Source organism: Lacerta agilis, chromosome 11 (genome assembly GCF_009819535.1).
Source record: "Lacerta agilis isolate rLacAgi1 chromosome 11, rLacAgi1.pri, whole genome shotgun sequence".
NCBI lineage: Eukaryota > Metazoa > Chordata > Lepidosauria > Squamata > Lacertidae > Lacerta > Lacerta agilis.
In genome coordinates, this window is record NC_046322.1 from 40,048,883 (window position 1) to 40,071,222 (window position 22,340).

General features: G+C 42.4%; 1 non-coding gene across 1 annotated transcript; it reads left to right on the forward strand.

Moving 5' to 3' along the window:
• The first annotated feature begins 1,132 nt into the window (after positions 1-1,132).
• Positions 1,133-1,205, forward strand: TRNAK-CUU. Its single transcript has one exon. It is a non-coding gene; the product is annotated as a tRNA-Lys (tRNA).
• Positions 1,206-22,340: the final 21,135 nt, after the last annotated feature.

The following is a 22,340-nucleotide window of genomic DNA, read 5'->3' on the forward strand; positions in this document are numbered from 1 at the left end:
GAGAAATAAACCCAATCAAAATCCTGCTCCAGAGGGTAGGACCCAAACCAATGGATCCAAACACCCCGTACATACAATCTGCTATATAAATAATAATTTATATATTTCTATTTCTCATCTCAGGGATGACTCACACCTGGGCCAGCACCTTTTTAATCTCCAGCACCTTTTTAATCTCCTGCCCTCGGGCAGGAGATATGGAAACATGTTAAGCCGCACCAACAGGTTAAAGAACAGTTTCTACCCATGGGCTGTGACGCTGCTGAATGAAAGACAGCAACATTGCAGCTGACGTTTGGGGTTGGTGGTAGCACGACAGCACACAGAGTGTAACAAGGACTGAGAGACTGGGGGGAGGGGCCTCGTTTAATCTCACTGTAAACATGTGATACAGTGACAATAAAGTATTTCTATTTCTATTTCTGGAAAGGTAAAGCCACTTCTTGGGGAATCAGTTGGGGGAAGAGTGGTTTGTTTGTTTGTTTATCTTTCTTTCCAGCAGCAGTTTCTCTATCCAAGACAAGACGTGCTGTTACGTGCCTCTTCTTCCCACGGGGCTCCAAATGCAAGTTTGCAGGAGGGGGGGGGGCATCTGTTTGAATTGCAGATAAAGAAACCCACTTCATGATGACGATGTGGAGCATTGGAAACAGGGCAAGGAAAGTGTTAAGCATCCTTTGCTGTCCACTGCCAATTACCCCCCTAAAAGCAATGTCTACGTATGTTTGGCTTATGGGTGCCAACTTGAATAAAACCCCACATAATTGATCACAAGACACAGCACATACACATCATTTGAATAGCAATGCCCATCAGCTTTGGGGGCCCGCAGGTGTAGTATTTACTATCTATGAGAATCTGTGTGTAAGTAAATGAAAAACTAGGTTTTGATAAGATAATGGGTGGTATGCCACTAGCTTTTACTCATAGTAGACCCATTGAAATCAACAATGTTAGGTCCATTGATGTAAATACGCTCTGTAGAAACTTAGCTGAATACCACCCAATGTATTCTCATTCCGGGAAGGTGGACTGAGACAGACCATTGATATCAAATTGTTCAGGAAAAGTATATACGCTCTGGTCACAGTTAGGTTGGTGGCCATTACTACATATTGTGGGAGCAGATTCTGCTGGGATAGCTCAGTCGGTAGAGCATGAGACTCTTAATCTCAGGGTTGTGGGTTCAAGTCCCACATTGGGCATAAGATTCCTGCACTGCAGAGGGTTGGACTAGGTGACCCTCCTGGTCCCTTCCAACTCTAAGCTCCATAGCTTAACTATGTGCAGTGTGAAGAATTGCTTCCTGTTTTCTGTCTTGAAACTTCTAATATCAGCTTCATTGGATTACCCTGTATGCTAGTAGTATTATGTGAGTGGGAAGTAACTACACTACAAACTCATAGCAGTCTTATTTGACTGTAACTGTCACGGCTTCCCCCCCACCACCAAAGGATCCTGGGAATTGTAGTTTCATGAGGGTTCTGAGATCCCTAGCTCCTCTTCCCAAAGCTCCGACTCAGTGGGTTCCTGGGATAGAATGAGTGGCTGTTAAACAATTTCAAGTCAGGGTAGATAGATGCGCTGTAGCTGCTGTCTCCTCTATTACTGTTTTTTCTTACAAACTATCTGTACATCACCACAGCAGATTGTCTTTAAATGAATGAATCATGACATGATCCCAGCTACTTAGCTACATCTGTTATGCAGTAAATTGCCCTGCACACTATATGCATAATAAAGAGGCAGAAGAGGGTATTTGTTCCTAATGCAGGCCTCATTATGTGATGGTACACGAATAGTAAGGACAGATGGATCGGCTGCAATACCATAAAATTTAGAAATAAAACTTGTTTATATTTGCCAGGAAAGGAATGCAATCAATCAAGTTTTGTGAGAAAATGAGGTCTTCTATATCCTACTATTTAACTCCCTAGCAGGTTAAAAAACAATGCTTATATAGCACAAGTAATTAAGGTGATTCCTTATGGGTGATATTCCCCACTAAAAGTTGGCTTCCAATACTTAAGTAGCCTGTATTTTTAAAAAAACAGGCTTTTAGTAGCTACAACAGCTTTAGGTAGTTGAAAATATTGAGTGCCACTGTCACTTTCAGAGGTACTGCTTCCTGTTCTAATATTATTTGGGCAGTTAGAAAAGTGAGCACATATTAGAAGTAAAGAGAGGCGAAAACATTAAAACATAAGGAAATAGGAGCCTGAATATAAGTTTCTATAAAGCACAGGCTGCGTGCACACTAAACATGTAAAACACATTTCCCTCCCCACCAAAGAAGTCTAGGAACCGTATACCCCTCACTGAGTTACAATTCCCAGCAACATTTTAAAAAAACTACAGTTCCCAGGAATCACAGGGTGTGGCTGTGGGTGCTTTAAATGTATTGTGTGTGTGCAGCTGCACAAAAAAGCAGTTTTAACACACACACTGAAGCCGATGTCTCAATGGCCTGCCAAACAGCAAGGCAAAAGAGTGTGGATGGCATTAGGATCACAGAGTTTTTTGAAACTTCAAATAAATTTATTTTAAAGCAAGTGGGATTATTTCAGGCACTCCAAAAGACCTTGCACAAATGCTCCAAGCAATGGAGATGTACATCTTCTTTGTTTCTTTTAAGGTGTATCACACAATTCTACTGAAAAGGTATAGGACTAGGGTTGCCATACACTGTTGGAAATCGCCAGAATGTCGAGGAAAATCTGCACATATGGCAACCCATGTCAGAAGTAAGCAAACTTTGGGCAAAGCCAAAAGCAGCTCAACAACTTTGGCAAAGAAGAAAGAAAAAATTACATGTGCTTAGTGGATTGGGCCCCTAACTTGCTGAGAGAAGAAACAAAATAAAATAAAAAATTCCTTCCAGTAGCACCTTAGAGACCAACTAAATTTGTTCTTGGTATGAGCTTTCGTGTGCATGCACGCTTCTTCAGATACCTGTTGCTGAAAGGAGATTTAACCCGAAAGGTGCTTAAAGAAGGGGTACAGGTCCTGTTGTTTTCCATGATTCTCCTTCACAGCAAGATCTGCTCATTTATAATTGTTTGCAGCTTTAAAAGAAAAGGTTTCTTGAAGGAAAAAGGCAGAGTAAAAAATGCAAGAGGCTGACACTGGGATTGATGGATCGGAAAAGGAAATCACTGTTTAAAAAGCAATGCTCAGATATTAGGGGTGGGGGAGAGAATAAACTGCATTATAAAAATGTGGTATACACAGATGACTCTAACTAAACTACTACCAAGTGTCTTTAGCAACTGCCTTTTCTTGCAGCTGGGAGTCTAGCCCTGGACAGCTCAGGGCACAATCCAACAACTGCTATTAGATTACCATTGACTGCATGAGAGAGTGAGAAGAATGCACTGGCAACTTTAAAACTTGAAATTCTAGTAATGATAACCCTGCCATTATCTCAAAACAAAATAAAAAAATCCTTGCAGTAGCACCTTAGAGACCAACTAAGTTTGTTCTTGGTATGAGCTTTCGTGTGCATGCGAAGAATGTATCTGAAGAAGTGTGCATGCACACGAAAGCTCATACCAAGAACAAACTTAGTTGGTCTCTAAGGTGCTACTGCAAGGATTTTTATTTTTATTATTATTATTTTGTTTTGACTATGGCAGACCAACACGGCTACCTACCTGTAACCTGCCCTTCTCTGTGCATTGCAAGTGGACAGAGGCCTTGTGTACAGCCACTAGGAAGATAAAAATGAAGGCAAAGAGCTGGAAAGTGGTTCTGCAGATCATACAGGCCAGTCCAGGGACATTATTTAAGGCTGGATGTCCCACTTCCCTCATGCTGAACACAGATGAGGAAACTAAATCAAAGCTGGTTCCTTAATGTGGAAAAGCCAGCACAGGTTGAAGAAGAGAACAGTAAGGGTAAAGTATTAGGGAGAAATAAAGCAAGCTGCCTTATATCAAGCCAGACTATTAGGTCATAAAGCTCAGGTTTGTCTACACTAGCCGTGGCTCTCTTGGGTTTCAGAGACGGACTTTCCCAGCCCTACCTGCCAAGGACTGAATGCACACCCTCCAACATGTTGAATCCCAAAACCAGGACAGGCATCTTCCCATCTGTGCTCCCACACAAGTCACGTGACCCATGTGAGATCATGGACCCTCAAAGATGTGCTTTTTGAGAGGTCATGATCTCACAGCACCCAAAAATGTGTGTTTTGGGGCACCATATGAGATCATGGCCCCCCAAAAGTGTTTTGGGGGCAATATCTCAGTGAGAAATTGTGGGGGGGGGACTGTTTTTTCTGAGACACTTGTGGGGTATTGTGGATGTGGGGTGTTTTCCATGGAGAAAATGTTTTCTACCACTGAGCTATGTGCCTTCCTGTAAATATGTGTGTCCTGAAATATCACTTGGAGGGTGAAGAGGTCTTCTTAAGACTAGAAGTTCAGGGCTACTTGGCTTGGGGAATCAGGAATCTAAAAGCCCTTTTGGTCTGTTCAGCTCACCTACCCAAAACTAATCTGCTCAGGTGAGTGATGCAATTTCTGTTTCTTTATACATTATTGAATATAAACTGGGAGCAATTCTCCAAACTTCTCCAGGGCATGGAGCCTGTGTGGGAACAATCGAAGTTGGGAATAAGGTAGATGGAAACTTTGCCTTTACAGTCACAGCTCAAGTGGTGCCAGGACTTGAAGTCAATAATGGTGCTCCAATCCCCAGATTTCCCTGTGAAGAGGGAACTCTGGGAATTGTAGTACTGGGAGGGAAATAAGGGTCACCTCAGCACCCTTAATGAAATACAACTCCTGGGATTATTTTGAGAGAAGCCATGACTGTTTAAAGTGGTATGATAGGGTTTTAAATGTATACTGGGGCAGCCAGTCTTACTTAAAGGCCGTTTCAGTGTGGAAATATTATGATGGAAATAAAATGTGTCTGCAAGAGACGAAGCTGAAGTATCTTGCTAAGACCTGCTCGCAAGGCTACCATATTGTTAAGTATTCCTATAGGTGTTCTGAACAAATAATCGCAGCACTTAGCCGTTTTTGAGACCCAGGGCACGCACAAATGTTGTATGCAACAGAAGCTCAGGGTCACCGGGAGCAAGAGAATGCTGAAGGGTAGTTCAAAATAAATGTTTTAAGATCTGTCCTTGATCTGCCAAGCAGTATTCCTGCTGTTCCCGGCTTGCTTTTTATACTTTTGCCTTTCATCAGAAATGAAACTAATTTAAATGAAAGGATATGTTTCGCCCTTAGTATACAGAAAACACAATAGCCATAGGTTCCAGTGCCCCCATTAGGCTATACTGAGTGATAAGCCGGAACTTATTGTGCTGTTTTACAAGTGAACAGTTCTTATGTCTTTAAAAAGACAGCTGAATGGAAAATCTTTATTTTTACATGGTAATGACCTATCTCAACCCTTTCTGATGCATTTAAGCAAATGTTTCAAGATTCTTCACACCTCTCCATCAGTATCACTTGCACTCAAGCCGTTCCTGATTTCTTATCTCTTTTTTAAAAATATATTCTAACTTAGGGATGGGGAGCCTGTGATTCCCCAGATGTTGTTTGACTAAAACCTACATCATCCCCAACTGTCATTGGAGAACCACATGTTTCTCACTATTGAACTTTCTTCTACACACACGCATATAAACTTCATTTCCTCTGTTATCTTTGCTGTTCTCAAAATTTAGACTGAAAGCTTCATGGGGATAGGGAACATTTTTTTCCTTTCTATTTTTTTTGCTTTTTGCAACTCTGTAATGCACATTTATTGTGCTGTGGTAATTTTCAGCAGCAGGACTGCCTCAGAAGAGAGTTAAGAATTACAGCTGGAATGTAATCTACAAATACCTTTGATTAGAATGCTTCCATCCATGTCAGCTGACTTGATCCCACTGATTTTAGTCGGAACAAGCTCGTGTAAGTGCAAGTAATTTATCCTAATGGTTTGTAGATGCTGTTAGCTCTGCAAAAGGGGGGAGAGGGGGAGAAATGGTTTTGGATTATGTAAGTATGGACTGGGTCATGCCAATCCACAGCTGTGTACGCTTGAATGCATGCGTAGAGCTCCTGCAGCGTATTCTATAACCATTCACTTCAGTAGAGAAAGTGACCCCATGTACATTTGAGCCCCACCACCTCTAAAAGACAAAATTTGGTCTCTCCTCCACCCTACATTTAAACAAAATAAAAATAAAAAATTGAAAGGCTGCTTCTGGGAAGCACACCATCATAGGAATAGTTGGAGGGAGGTTGCTTGCCCTTCGCATCTAGCATTTCCCCATTCTAAAATTATTGCTTGTCAGGTTCCAAATGTACACGTGCCGGCATTTGAAATTCTGCAAAGGGAGAAAGTGACTTTGAAGCTGATTTCTAGCAGCTTTTCCGACTTAAATAAGGCTATTGTGATGTCATTGCAAATATCTGCATAGAACCACTAGGTTGGCCTTAACAGAGATTGGAAGCAATGTTCCTATTTAAAACCATGTTTACTTGAGTCACGTGTAATAAGGAATGGAAACAACATATTCAAGATGGGTGTTCCTTCTAAGGATGAGTGGCTGCTTCCTTCTCGGGAAACTGAATGTTAACTTAATACATCCTTCAGCTTATCAAAAAGGCAATTTTAAGCTATAGATCATATGCCATTTTAATCAATTTATTAATCAATTAAGCAGCTAAAATGCAGATGATTAAATGGAAAAACACAAAAGTGGCTCTCTGCCCTAGCAGCTGCTACCTGCACATCTAATACAGGCCGGCGGATGGACAGAGACAAAGATCAATCTGACGAGCCAAGGTAGGTGTGAGCACGCTGTCAAAACAATATACTTTAACCCTTCTTTGTTCACAAAACAAAAGTGAAGTTACTGATATGCTACTGATCAACTGTTATATATGCTGTACCAAAAGTTGGCTTCCCTGCAGCTCCGTGGTCCTGCTCACTCAGCTAGAAACAGTCTTGTCTTAATGCAAGGGATGCCTTCTCAAAGGTTGCCTGGCCCTTCCCCCAAATCATTGAAAACTGCACATAAAAGAAGAGGAGGAGAATTGGGAAGGAACAAGGGTGGCATACAGGAGAACACGGAACGTAGGAAGATGTCAGACTACTGGTCCATCTGGCTCTGTACTGCATACCTTGATTGGTATCAGTTCTGCAACGTTTCAGACAGGAAGCATTCCCTCCAGCCCAACCTGGAGATGCCAGGGATCCAATCTTGAACCTGGATGTAAAAGCGAATGCTCTGAACTATGAGGGGAAACCACATACCCCCACTATCCAGAATGTTCCAAAGCTGTTTTTGCAGAGGTGAGAAATAAAGCACAGCAGGCTACCAGAAGTAGCTTTGAAAACCTGTTTAGACTCCTCTCCTGACTTGCTTGAGTCATGGTGCCCAACTGCTAATAATGAGAGTGAGCATGGTCACAGACTGCCCAGCTCCTCAGTGGGACAAGGCTCAACCAGGGTGTAGGCCAAGACTTGACACATGCCAAGGTGGGCCAAGGTTCAGGCTAGATATGAGGCTCTGAAGTTGATCCAGCAAGGAACAATGTGAAATCCATTCATGGTAGTAGCACCATGTGCAGCCCTAGTGCCACCTGTGTTGCAATAACCTGTTGTACTTAAAAGGGCCCAAGCCCCACTAGTAACTTACTGTGGTGGAGCAGGGGAGGCCCAGATATTCCAAGGCCATCTACACTGGAGTCCTTGGAGTCAGAGAACAGTAGTGCCACATCCTGGGTGTAGGGTGGAATGGGGCACTGGCCCCACAATTTCATTAAAAAAAACAGCACACAGGCCCTGTTCAAAGTTGCTTCATCCATCTTCAGATGAAGAGGAATCTACCTTCTGGTCTCTGGCCCACACTTTTCAATTGGATTCTTTCTACTCTACTCTCCTCACTCTTATGAACAATTACTGGTACTTCAAATGAAATTATTTCACATTGAATTCTATCAGTTGCGTTGGTAGAAGAAGAAGAGGAGGAGGAGGAGGAAGAGGAGGAGGAGGAGGAGGAGGAGTTTGGATTTGATATCCTGCTTTATCACTACCCGAAGGAGTCTCAAAGCAGCTAACAGTCTCCTTTCCCTTCCTCCCCCACAACAAACACTCTGTGAGGTGAGTGGGGCTGAGAGAGACTTCAAAGAAGTGTGACTAGCCCAAGGTCACCCAGCAGCTGCATGTGGAGGAGCGGAGACACAAACCCAGTTCACCAGATTATGAGACTACCGCTCTTAACCACTACACCACACTGGCTCTCATTGGTGTGGGTTTCTGTTGTCTTTTTAAGGAAAACATAATGCTCTTATGAGAATTTTGTCACTTCTAGCAAGATTATTCCTTCCCAGTTCAGTTTTGACACTCCCCAGTTTGTGTCCTTTACAAGTATGAGCAGCCAGTAGCAAAGATGCTTAGAAAATGCCAGCAAACATCCAAACCAAACCTGAAGGGAGACTAGGAAGGGGGGGGAACGACAACCCATTCATTTTGTGCGAAGCCACGGCAGCTTGTTCAATATGAGTTATTGCCTTAGGAGCCTTCTCACTTTCTATGACCAACGGCAACAATCCTCAATGCCCAACAAATTCTCTGAGGAAAGGGAAAGCACCGGGAAAACACTCAGCAATTGCACCATCCCCTCTCGTTCTTGTAGAAATGAGAGAGCCCTGTAGCACTTCCAAGAGCAGCCTCTGCAATCTGTCACTTCACACCAGTTAAAAATGCACTCAGAAGCAGTTTCTGGTTGTGAACTTGACATTTGCCGAGAAGAGGGGATTGAACTTTTCCATTTCGCTTGAAAGTCAAGCTCCACTTTTCCTTCATTTCAGCACAGCCCTGTTATCCTGAGTATTGAATAATGTTGAGGTGGTCAGCCTCGAAAATACCCATCTAAGGAAAAGGTGTAAGAAAACCTCAACTATTCAGTCAAATCAGCCTTTCAAAAGGAGTCCACAGAAGCTAGTCAACCACCCACACAAAAAAAAATGTTTACTAGCCCACATGTCTACACAAACCCATATAAGGTATCTGTGGCTTGAATGGGGAACTGGGGAAGCAGAACAACATTTGTTAAAGCTGTCCTTTCTCGGATTTAAGGGCTGAATTAACACGATTGATTTTTAATGGAAGCGAGAAGCCTGAAAAACTTTCACCTGGGTACACATCCACATGCTAAATAAAATAAAATAAAATGACAATATGGAAAGTGTGGTCAGAGCCAGAAGTATTTCCAGGATTATAGTGGGTGGAAGAAGCATTTCCAAGTATAATAAGAGATGTCTGTGCTTCCTCTTCTTGCTTCTTAATTGGCTTTCTGAGCTTTCTTAGAAAACACTGAGGGTTTTTCCTGAGAGTTCTCAGAGAACTTGGATAGCTTAAGTCCAAGGAAATTCCTTCTTGCCCTCCATCATCACCTGCCAGCTTCCTGAGATTTCTGAGGACCAACTTTTACTAATTACAGGCAATGGGCAGGTGGGAAGAGAATGCTTATCTGTTCCTGAACTAAACCCCATCCCCATCCCCATCCCCATGGCAAGAAGGCTCAGAGAACAATTCCCTAGTGGTGCAAGGGGGAAGCTTTCTTTCTAAGTGTTACAGTTGTGGAGATGTTAGCTTTGACACAGGACACTTTCAGACTGTCACTATTTTCAGGTAGAATTCAGTCACATACCAGCAAATTTCAGGTTGTGCAATTATACAGTAGTTGATTGGGAGGTCTTGTGCAACAAACCCCGTTCCCTAGAAGGTCAGACTTTTTGCAGTAAGGAAAGTGATGGGAAGATGTTGAAAGTGTGTGCATTATAATTGCTTTGATGCATCATCATCTAACCTCCCCACAGACCAATCAGAATGAATGCTGATTAAATAGACAGAGTTGTCTACTCTCACTGCAAACCAGTCAAGATGGTGTCTCAATAAACAGGCCCTTTGAAAGCAACCCAAGTTCCCAAAGGGCTAGTGATATCACCATCCTCTGGGCACAGCAGAGGACTCAGGCCACACATAGAGGTCAGGCTATTCTAAATTATGGAATGAATTCCAGATGTTGCAATACATGTCATGAATTTGGATGGAGTGTAATGGATTTATTCCATGCTCAGCTTAAACTTGTAAGTAACCTTACTGAGAGTACTGTAGATGACACATAAGCACATCAAACCAACAAAATAAGAAAATGCCCTTTCTGAAATGACCCATGAACTTAACCTTCTGTCAATTAGTCATGGACTTTGAAAAAACACTGCATGGGCACAGATTAGTTGCGAGATCTTAGCTCCTTTTGCAAGAGAAGGAGAGATAACATTTTCTGCATATGAAGTGATGTCAGAAAGTCACCTTTATAAACAATCGACAACAGCTTCATGCAACGTTTTGTTGTCTGCAAACAAAGACCCAACCTGGTAACATTCTAAAGTACGGTAAAAGGTGTTTTATGTCTAATGGACATGAAAAAAATCATTGTCTACTGAAGAAATTCTCTCAAATTGCAACATAGTCATTTCTCCAATGCAATGATGCTCTTTAACCTACTTGATCTAAGCAGGTTATATAATGTTTGTGCATAAGGAAGTTCACAGCACAGTTGTTCTGGTGCAAAGAGGAGACATAGCACAGTGACAGAGCATTTGGTCTGCACCCAAAGTAACTCAGGTTCAATCCTTCAGGCTGAACTGGAAAAGATCACTGCCTGAAATCCTGGAAAGCCACAGTTAGTCACTGTGTAAATAAAACTCAGCTTCCTGTGTTCCTGTGATTGCTGGTGCAGAGTGGTGTCACTTTGGAGAACTGCTAAAAAGAGGATTAATCTGGGGGTGGTATATGACAATAGATGATAGATAGATAGATAGATAGATAGATAGATAGATAGATGATAGATAGAGTGTAAAACAATGACACAAATCTGTCTCCAGCATTAGGTGAGTTCTCCTATGCAAGCAGCTACTTCTCAGTGTCAGACCTCCATCTGTGTGCAGACAAAAAGTATGCAAATGCTATACAGTATATGTTTTTATTATCTACTAGCTATTTTGGAAATATGTCGGTTTGCCATGCACTTGTACATATCTTAGGATATCAGAACCAAATTTTGCATGATAGTTCCTGAGATCAAAGAGCAGGTATTTGATGTATGTTGGATAGAATTGGACACAGTTTTGACTCAAGGTGGTGTACTGAACTTTAGAAAACTGCACTGGTTTTAACCACTGATTTCAAACCTGCATGGTTCCCCCCCCCCTTAAAATTCCTGGATACAAGGCTGCAAGTTATTAATAAATTTGGAAGTAATATTTTGATGGAAAGCACTAAAATCTGTCTCAAACACACATAGTCTCCAATATGTCCCAAACATAAGCCTGATCTGTACTGTATACAGGCTCTATTGTGGTGTTAACCACAAATCCCATAGTGACAGAAGTTATAATGGAAGAAACTTTATTCTGCAATCAGATCTTTCTGCTTTCTCATGCCCCCAGTTTCTCAATTAAAGTAGACACAAGGTCAAATGTCAGTACATATATAAGATTAATTTAGCAACAGACTCAGAAACCTCTAACAAAGTTTTGTCAAGAGTTCAACAGCAAGTGACAAATAAGGTCAGGTATTCAAGTGGGACTAAGCCACCACTGAAATCCTGCAGGTTTCAAAGACCTCCGGGTAGCACTACTGATGTTGAGATGAAAACATTGTCCTGGAAATGTAAACCAAGGGTGAAAAAACTTCCCACACAGGTCAGTTTGTGCTTTAGAACAAATAGTTGTTCTTTTGTGCAGCCATGAATATAATTTCTTTCTAGTGTAATGTGTATTATTTTGCTAAAAAGTTTTTTTTTAAGAGAGAGAGAGAGAGATTGAGAGAGAGTTGTGTTTGACTTTTTGCAGCTATATTTCTTCGTTAGGAAACTTTCAGGATGTGTCGGTAGCATCAGAAGCTGCACAGCTGACATGGCAGGAAGTGGGAAGAAGGCTTGCAGGAAGACACTGCACCTCCTAAATTAAGAACAGTGTGGATGAAGACAACTCGGTGTGGGAAAGAGCCATCACTCACTTGTAGAGCATCTGCTTTGCATGAAGAAGGTCTCAGTTTCCATCCCTGGCATCTCCATATAAGGCTGGGAATATTCCCTCTCTGAAACCCTGAAAAGTCACTGCCGGCCAATGTCGACAATACTAATCTAGATGGACCAAAGTTCTGACTCAATATAAGGCAGATAGTGACATGGTGTGGCTTCTGAGTTTGTTCGGATGCTGATACAGCTATCATAATCATCTGCAGTGCAGACCACGTGGGTCATTAGCACTCTCATATGCATCTCATGCATGGATGCGGAACCAGGGCCGTCTCATCCATTGGGGCTGGTGGCGCGGTGCACCAGGGCGCAATGGCCTGGAGGGCGCCTCTGCCCTCCAGCCCCGCTGGCAGCGCCTGCCGGCAGCGCCCTTCAACTGCCCGGCGGAGCAAGGGAGCTGGCCGGCCACGCCACGCCCTCTGGCTGCCCGGCAGAGCACAGCAGCGCAAGCCAGCCGGCCGCACTGCACCATCAGGCTGCCCAGCAGAGCGCGAGCTGGCCAGCCGCGCCGCACCCTCCGGCTACCCGGCAGAGTGTGTGAGCACAAGCTGGCCAGCCACGCCGCACCCTCCGGCTGCTCGCGAAGCGTGGGAGCACCAGCCGGCCGCCCTCGCCTCCCGTCCCAGAAGCGCTGGAAGGGCGCGCAGAGCCCCGCGCCGCTCCAGTGCCACGCCCCTCATCCCCCGCTCGCCCACCCCCCTCCCAAGGGGTGGAAGCGCGGGAGGGAGGTGGCGGAGAGGCGGCATGGCGGGGGCGCCGGAGGGATAGCCGCACCAGGGCGGCCGATCTCCTTAAGACGGCCCTGTGCGGAACCATAGCTCAGTGGCAGGACACATGATTTGCATGCAGAAGTTCCCAAGTTCAATCCTTAACATGACTGAGAAAGGTGAGGTTGTAAATGGTATAATCATGCAAAGAAACCTTTGCTTGAGACCCCAAAAAGCTGTCACATGAAACAGTGCAGGTCTAGATGGGTCAATGATTTGCTCTAGCATGGTAGCTTACTATTCTGCTTAAAATGGTCCATGAATTCACACTAGTATAAGCAGCACAACCTAAAAATGTTGGTTTGTGCATGCCCGAGCACAGCCAGGCACTGCCTTTAATGGCAGTTCCCATTATTGAGGGCCCTGGGGGTGGGGGAATGACAGAATGTTGCCTATGGGATTTCATGTGCATTCCAGGTTGGATCACTGATCTGTTAAGAGTAATGTTCTGCCTACAGCAGGGACCATAAACTAATGTTTGAAAGAAAGGTAAGAAACATCAAAGAGGTTATTTGTTTGCTCTGAAACTTGAGACTCAATTACCTTGTCATTATCTACCCTTGCATAGATAAAGCCATTAAAAAAAAACAGGTTGTAAAAGGTATTGGGATATGCTTGAAGTCATTGTTCTGCCTAAAGAAAAAATAAGGGCCAATGGATATTGCTAATAATCTGATAAACTCATTCTGTATTCTGTACCATGGATAAAATTAAGCACAAAATCGCTCCTGACATCTCCCCAGTCAGGGCAATATCTTACAACAGTAGGCTTAAATGAGATCAAACACTAGAAGTTTCATCTCATAATGATTGGACTGAATGGATTTAAGGACTTTTTGAACAAGTACGATGTATCACATTTTAAAAGGGAAAGACCACGGTTTTTTCAATCTTGTCAAGTCATACACTTTGACATGGAATAAGGCATTAAGAAAAAACAGGTAGACAGAAGGATGGGAGGCTAGTAATGTGGTTGACAGGAGAGGCTTGATTAAGAAAGAACAATGGGTACCAGGTATCACACTGGTTGACCCAAGCTAAAATGTTGATAGCAAAATCCTGGAGAAATGGTAATCTCCCCAAAATTGATAAGTGGCTAGAAAAGTGTAGGACATGGTAGGATATTAACAAAATCACATGTTATGAGCAGATTTGGTGAGGAAGCATACAAAAAAATCAGACTTTGTAAAACTGATGGGACAATGAAAAACATTTGTGGTGTGATATGATATAACTGGTTGATATCTGCTTAAAATAAGATATTTGATATGATATGTGAACAAACCATGTATGATTTAAACGTACTTCATTTTATATAGAGAGAGAGAAGAGTACAACACTGAATTCCTCTCCCATGTTTATTTTTCTGTAATTATGAGCTATAAAAATGAAGTAAGTGAACTCTATGATTCCTGTATAATGCCAGAGCTTCTGCCCAATTTTCTAACATTTCTTTCATGCTGGTGTGCCTGTTGCAATATGGAAATGTGTCTTTTTCACTGATATACAGTACCAGAATGCCATGCTAAATTTCATTCACACCAATGGGCATGGTGTGGCACAATGACAAATGGCACAACATCAGACAACATCACTTCTCCCCCACCCTTTTCACGCATGTGCGCTTCTGTTCGCCCATGACTCACCTAAGAACAGGGCAGGAAGGAACTATATGCTGGTATACTGCCTCCAATTTTTCCACTTTACCCCCCACAATTTTCTGGGTTAATAGGATTGCAAACGGATTATTTCTGGAACCAATTAAAATGGTTAATTTCCAGATGTGGCTGTTATATCATGTGAAAACTCAAATATAATATGGAAATTGACAGTAAGAGAAGTAGAATAAACTGCTGTGTAAATGCAATCTATGTTACCAGGTTGGGGGCACCCTTTTTAGTGGAGATACCTCAGGTTTAGAACTCCCACACACCCTTCTGAGATGCAAGTTCTTTTGAATTTTGGCACCAACTGAAGACGTTGTTACTTGCCCAGACCTTTGTTGGATCTTAGTGCCAAGAGGAATGTTCAATTTATTGTTGGCAGGTTATAATTTATCTGCCTTAATTGTAATCTCCTCTAGAAGGTCCATGCTGGTTTCAGGAAAAGAGCAAATAAAGTCTTTAAAAGTGCAGGACCAAGTGATTTCTTTCTTAACTTTGCTGCTATCTTGATTAGAATTTTCAAAGATAACATTGCAGCACATTTTGCCAACATTTCCCCTTGTTTGTTTTCCACTCAGAAGAGCTATTCTTGTTTCTGCTGTCATTGTTGAGGATGAAACTTTTGACGTTCTTAGTAAGAGATTTGCACATAATTAGAGGCACCATGAAAGAAAAACCCAACAATTGAAAAATACACAATAAAGCAGAAGTAGCTGTGACAGCCCTGAAGCCAGCATATTTTGCCTGCATAGGACAGAGTGGTGCAGTCTACCCAAACTGAGCTGGATCACCGCAAAGTTCATGTTTCCCTTAGCAACTATCAATCCCATTCCGGATGCCTGTGGCTTTGGGACATGTATCCAAGTCATTTAGATTTAGGATACAGTCCACACAAAGAACTTGCTGCAAAATGGTTTCACTGGAGTTTTGTTGAATTGGAGCTTCAGGCAGCAACCCACAAGCCATTTACTACAGATGAGGCCTATAAAAGTCAATGAGACTGCTACAAAGCAAGTGGGTCGTGGACTGTGTGCTCTAAATTATTTGGAAAGAACATGCAGCGTAACACAATCCTTGGCTTTCCAAAGGGGCACTCAGTTTGCAGTGTGCTTTCCCCTCTGGCAATCCTGATCTCTACAGTGTTTTTCCTAATTTCATTTAGGGATTTCTGAGATGTGTTAATGACATCATGCCTTACATTAAGCTTCCATGTTAAGGTTAGTCAAAGAGCATTGCCTGTCCTTTTAATTTCAGCCATGACCTTCCAGTTGATGAATACCATGAAATAACTGGAAATGCTATAAAACAAAATATATGGACATGGAATGTAAAATTCCCTACAAACGATTGTATAAGGTTATTTGACTCAGTTTTCTCTCGAGTTGGCAGAATTTTGTGAACAATAGTGGATTTTGTATTTTTCTACGTAATACAGCTGGCATCTTGCAGTTTTATGAGGTGCCTGTAACTGCCTTGTGCCAACAAAGTGGTTTTCTCCCCCTTGCCGATTATTTTCACTGATGATAGAAAGAGGGTGTGTGTGTTTTTTTCATCCTGAGTGCACAGAAATATGGATCCTAAAGAAACACATTAAACTGCAGCAGTCTATGTTTTACATGTGGCTAATTGTGTCAAATGTAGTAACAAAAATTGCAATAGCTCCAGGAGCGCTTTGCACAGATGGGAAAGTATATGCAAAATGGCAGCCACACAGACTCTCAGAGATGTCAAATTCTCCCACTCCTATAAAATTAGACCGAGATGCAATAGTGTTTGCTAGTTTTCTGGGTTATGGGGAAAGTTTGGATTGTACATCTTGTAAGGACTTTGATACATCTCTTGGGTCAGTTCAACAGTTGTCGTCACAGATATGTCCTTGCATGTGAAGTCTTTTTCAGATGTTGCGTATTGAGGACCTCAAACCATCCCCCAATGAATTGACACAGGAGACATAATTTTTGTTTGGGTTTTTGGCAATAATTTAGGCCACAACTTTATTTAAATACAAATTCGGTGAGTGGTTGCGTAGGCTTTGGTTCAGACTACTGTCCTACCGGGACAGAGGCTGGCCTAGAACCAGCGATTAAGAAATTGCAACTGAGGAGAGTTAAGGAGCGGGGGTCAACGCTTCCCTCTCCCCAGAGGTCCCGGGGGCTCGGCTATGGCCCTAACCCCTACTGGGGGTTTGGACAAAGCATAAGAGCTGCCGGATTCCTTTAACGGAATTCCCAGTATCATCATGATTCTGGATATGGGTACCGCCCAATCCAGCAATCCACACAGGAACCAATGCCTAACCACCAACCTTACAAGTTGTGACAACTTGCTGCTGCAGTAGGCGAAAACCAAATGGCAACAGCCAATCAGCCAGATGGAAAAATTCCTACTGGGCCTCTGACCCAAAAGCAGACGACCCCATGAGAGGCAGTTGCAAGGTCAAGCGCAGAGGCCTATGGAAAAGAGGGGGGGCGGGATGGGTGATCAGAAGCTCGCAGCCAAGAGGAAGATCACCCTGCGTGCAGAGGAATATATACCGGTAGGATGCTGAGCTGTCCATCACAAATTGCTACATCTAGCTTTGCCCAGCAACACCTCTTGACCCTATAGCAGCTAAGGCCGGCTGCCGGCCCCATCCCCACAGGAAGGGATGTGTCTTGCCAGGTCCTGACCACAACACATGCTCTTACTCATGGTAGAACCCAATTTGTCTGAATGTGTGGAAGGGGGAATATGATCATGTGTTCCCGACTTCCACATGTTCATAATGTCCAAAAAGCACAGAGGCATTAGATCTAGAGGGCTCTGGCCATATAACAAAGAATCCCAAGAAAGTGGGGTTCATGTCCACAGCTATAGACAGAGCAAATCTCTTCAGACATCATGAATGCACAGAGGTTAGGAACATGCAATTCTCCAGTTCTATGTGTATCTGATAACATTGGAACAAGGCTGTAACTGCAATTGATTGGGCCTCAGAATAAGAGCCCAGTTCAGATCATTCTTATTATTATATATTAAATTTAGATACCACGCTTCATCCAAATATCTCAGGGCTGTTCACAAGATAAAAATATAGGATAAAAGCACCAATAAATAGAACAAGAACAAAGTAATGCAATAACCTCCCTCACACAGACACATTTAAAAGGCCATAAGGTCTGGGTGAAGAGGAACGTTTTGCCTGGTGCCTAAAGATGTATAATGAAAGCACTAGATGAATCTCCCTGGGGAGAGGATTCCAAAATGGGGAGCCACTGCAGAAAAGGCCGGTTCTCAGGTTGCCCTTCCTCCAGACTTCTTGTGGAGGAGGCACATGAAGAAGGACCTTAGATGATGATTGCAAGGTCCGGGTGTGTTTATATGGGGAGAGGCAGATTAGTGAGGTATTGTGGTGATAAATGAGTATGTTCTCCTAGATAGATTTGAAGGCTTACAAATTTGTATTCACCTGACCAAAGAGAGATAAGGCATACCCTCCAACATTTCTCTGATGAAAATAGGGACGTCCCATTCCATAATGATAATTTTACTATTTATACCCCACACATTGTACTGGGTTGCCCGAGTCACTCTGGGCAGCTTCCAACATATATAAAAACATAATAAAATGTTAAGCATTAAACATTTAAAAAACTTCCCTATACAGGATTACTTTCAGATGGCTCAGGAGTCCAATAACTCCATATCCTCCAACATTTCTCCAATGAAAATAGGGACACCCTTAGGAGAATTGGGGCATTCTGGGATCAAATCAGAAACTGGAATGGCTTCTCTAAATCAGGGACATCCCTGGAAAATAGGGACACTTGGAGGGTCTGGTAAGGCTGTGTATGTAGGCTATGGCAGAGCTGAGTGGAAAACATGTTTGTGCCGTGTTGGTGTGCTTTTAAATATCTGTTATTTTCATTCAAGCCCTGGACATATAGCACTGCTTACAAGGTTCCTATTCAGGAGCTCCCTCTCCCATGATTCCCAGAATATGAGAGGGGAAGTGGAAGATCCACTTGGAAGCCTATCCCCTCCATTAAGCTCCACCCCTTTCCTTGTGTTGGTGCTGATTGGCTGTAGCTGTAGATTTGCTCCTGCATATTTCATTCTTATTCATTCACCCTAGGTCGTTCATGTTCCTTTCTAGTGGTCAAGAATGCTGGTGACTCAGGGCTGAAAATTATTTATTTATTATTTGCACACACACAAAAATCTGTGCCACTAAAATATGTATCAGGGTGGTCAACAACGTAAAACAAGTACAAAGTGCATCACTAATCAGTATACTAGTTTAACACATCAACTCTGGTGTATTATGGGAAAGTCCGGCTGAACTGCGCAAGTGTATCATTGTTTGTTCCCTTTACATAATGGAAATGCATGTGGGAGCATCTGAAAAGAGATTGGTACTCCAAAGGGTTACATTTTAATATGGCAGAGGACTGAACAGGTATTGAACTGGTCACAGAGTCATGCCACATGGAAGCTGTAGAGCACTGGGATTAACGAATACCTTGTGCTAGTCATCAAGAAAACCAGGAGGTCCCAGCAGGTAATACTGAACTAGATGGACTTCACCAGTAAGCTTCCCTTACTATATATGCTATGATAATAGAATGCATACATTCTCCCAAAGCTAAAGAGACTGGAAGTTGCTAAGCCAACTGCTGTGGTTGGCAATGATTTCCTCTCTTTTTGAATGTAAGCTATTGTTCCTCGCTCATTTGTTGCTGCTGGTCCTTACTTAAAACCACAATTATGGCATATTGCCACCATCCAGCCATGGACATGGGAGTGGGCCATAAATCATATGCAGCTTGCCTTTCCTCTCCCACCTTCCACCCCCAGTATGGCATATTATAGATTTTAAGTGCCTTGGGAAAAGTTGAACCAAGCAGTTCAAGCAGAGATTACAGTCTGATTATTAAACAGACATTATTAGCAACCCCCTTTACTTACAATGAAATGGCAAGCAAGCTTTCTTTCTTTATTTCTTTTTGTTTAGGGCCAAACTACACATTATGCTAAATGCATAGCTAGGAAGCATGCCAGTTTTTTCTTCTTCTTTAATTATAGGTGCAAGGCCCCTGACTTACTGCACTTAGCCTTGAGGAAGAGCAGGGGAGACTTCCATCGGCACCAAAGGGAGCTTTCCCCTCACTAAGGATTATTGTGGGGTTGGGGTGGGGATACTTGTTGAGGTTACAGCTGGAGAGAGGACTAAACCTCCTGTCTCCTTGTGTTGCAGTCTTGATGCAAATCATGGGCTATCACATGTTGTATAAAAGAAAAGAAAAAAAACTACTGTGCTTCCTAATTATGCAATGGATGTCTTTATTTGCACCTTACTTTGTCTGGAACGCAGGGGTCATTGCAAACTGCATTGCTGCTGGTCCTGCATCCAGCATTTTCCCGTATTCTTGATACTCACCATCTTTCAAAAAGAAAAAAAAGAAAGAAAATAACCGCAAAGACTAGAAAGGAACTTCAGTTTTACAATCCTCTGTTGTCAAAACTTTCTTTCCATCTAACATGATATATTTGTGTCTGCAAGCCTGTACAGGAAAGAGCGATTGATGCAGCGAGAAATGTGATTGTTGCTCTTGCTGCAGCTGGTCCTGCTAGCAAAGAGACAAGCTGCTTTTTGAAACAGAATTACACTTCCAATGCTATCTCCGGAGTCCTCCTCAACTTGCAAAATGTCATGACTTATGCATCCATGTGCATGCGTGAATTGAGTTTAGAAACCTTGGAATGTTTCTCAGAACCAGAAGAATCTTTATTTGCATCAGCCACTAGCCACAGCAATAGAATAAAATGTACTGAAGATAGAGGTATAAACTTAACTATAGAAAATACATTTTGGGGGCTTACATCAATAATCAAATAATAGATCTTATTCTAATTGCCCCCGCTAAAAACCTTGCAGTTTTCGCTGTCACCTGATCATCTTGATCTGCTAGAAGGACACAGTAGCAATGGTTGAGTGACGTGGCATGGACAATAATAAAGGGGTAATAACCTCACTCCTCAAATCTTTATAAAGAGTGCAAGCCAGAAGCACATGAGCCACTGACTCAATACTGCCATCTCCACAGGGACATAACCATTTTTCCAGTGGATTTTTTTTAAAAAAACAACCCTCAAGTACAGCCAAATGTTTTTTTCAGTTTAGCTCCGTGTTCTTCAGATTTTCCACATTCAGGGAAACTTTTCTGCTTGTGTGTCTTCCATAGATCCTGTGTGCCCTGTGGAAGATTCTAGAGCATGTTCTCAACTGACAAACCTTCTGGATTTATGTGAACTTTGGCTGCACTTGGAACAGAGTCAGCATTCTCCCTGTGGCTGTGCATTGCAAGGAATGTTAAAAAGTGGTAGACATGCTATCACCCCCAACAGACTCTTATGGAGCCATAGGCGGAGACAGATTTAGGACAGTGCAACTGGTTCCTCCCCACGGGGCACTGAGCGAAGGGGGTAAGTTTTTGCCTCCTTCCCAAAGCCTAGTTAGCACTTGCCCAGCTTTGGGAAGGAGAACAGGAGGGCTCTGGAACCCTGCCAGAGCCCTCATGCCTCCTTCCCAAAGCCTGGCACCTTGCTTACCCGCCTTTGGGAAGGTGGCACGAGGACTGGGGGTGGGTGTCAAATCTTAGCCTCATAGAGGACACCATATTACCAAGGTTTGCCCCTGCCATATACCCTTCTGTAGATAGTTACTGTTCATGTGGATTTGTCTTCCTTTCAAGGATTTCATCAAGCTGTTGCTTAAATTGCCCCAGATCAGCTCTTACAACTAATTCCACCCTGTCACTTGGGCCTTCAGGTTACTATCGAAATCATTAAGTCCATGAAACCACAGTAGAGTTTGACTACCATACTTGTACTTCTTTCTTTTAAAAAAAGGAAAGGAAAGGACAGAAAGGAAACTGATGGAAATGCACATGGAAAATTAGATGTGGAATGTTTCCGATGGCTTTCCAGTGAGCTAAATAAAAATAATAATTCCTCATCAGTTTTTTGAGTATGTTCAGAACTAATAGAGTGCAGGCCCAGATTAATGGTTGGCTTTTAAAATACAATTCTAATCATTACTTGAAAATAGAAAAAAGTATAAATTCTTTATATGCTGTTCAGCTCCCAGGAAAACAAGTTTCTCCTTCAAAATGCCACCAGCTTGTGGTACTGTAATTTGTAATGGCAACTTGGGCAGCAAAAATATGTGTAATGATGTGTTTTTCGTATATTAACAGTAGGAAGTCATTTTTATACACTTCTAGTGAAATATACATTTTAATAGAGTTGGATAATATGGCTCTTTCTCTCTCTTTTGAAACAGCCAGAACACTGAGAGATCTCCAGTGGATTATTAGTTAGTAATAGAAAATCTAGCAGCTGCTATAATGAGTGATAACTGGAATTATAATGGAGTACTGTAATAATTTGAGTAAGATACATAGGTTGTAGTTAAATGATGTTCAGAGTTCATGATTAATGGACCTCAAAAGACTTGAAGATTCACTTCAATTAGGATTGAAAGCTGAAGTTTTTATCTGAATGCTATCATTCCACCAATCTAAACCCTGTTACAGGTCCATGCCATTATTATCTGCTGTGGATTTTCTCTCAAAAGGACATTGCAACTCCTATGACTTGCCTAGATTTAATTAAGTAGGGTTGGGTAAAGGCATACAGGAAGTCTATAGCCAACAAAATATCGCTGGTTTGTTGGTTTATGATTCAAATACATTAGCAGTGGGGCTTAAAAGAAAAGCTACCAAAACAGCATAAAAATAATCCAATGAATCTGGGTGAAATCCAAGCTGCTCTGGGGTTGGTATCCCAAATCTGGGGTACAAAGGG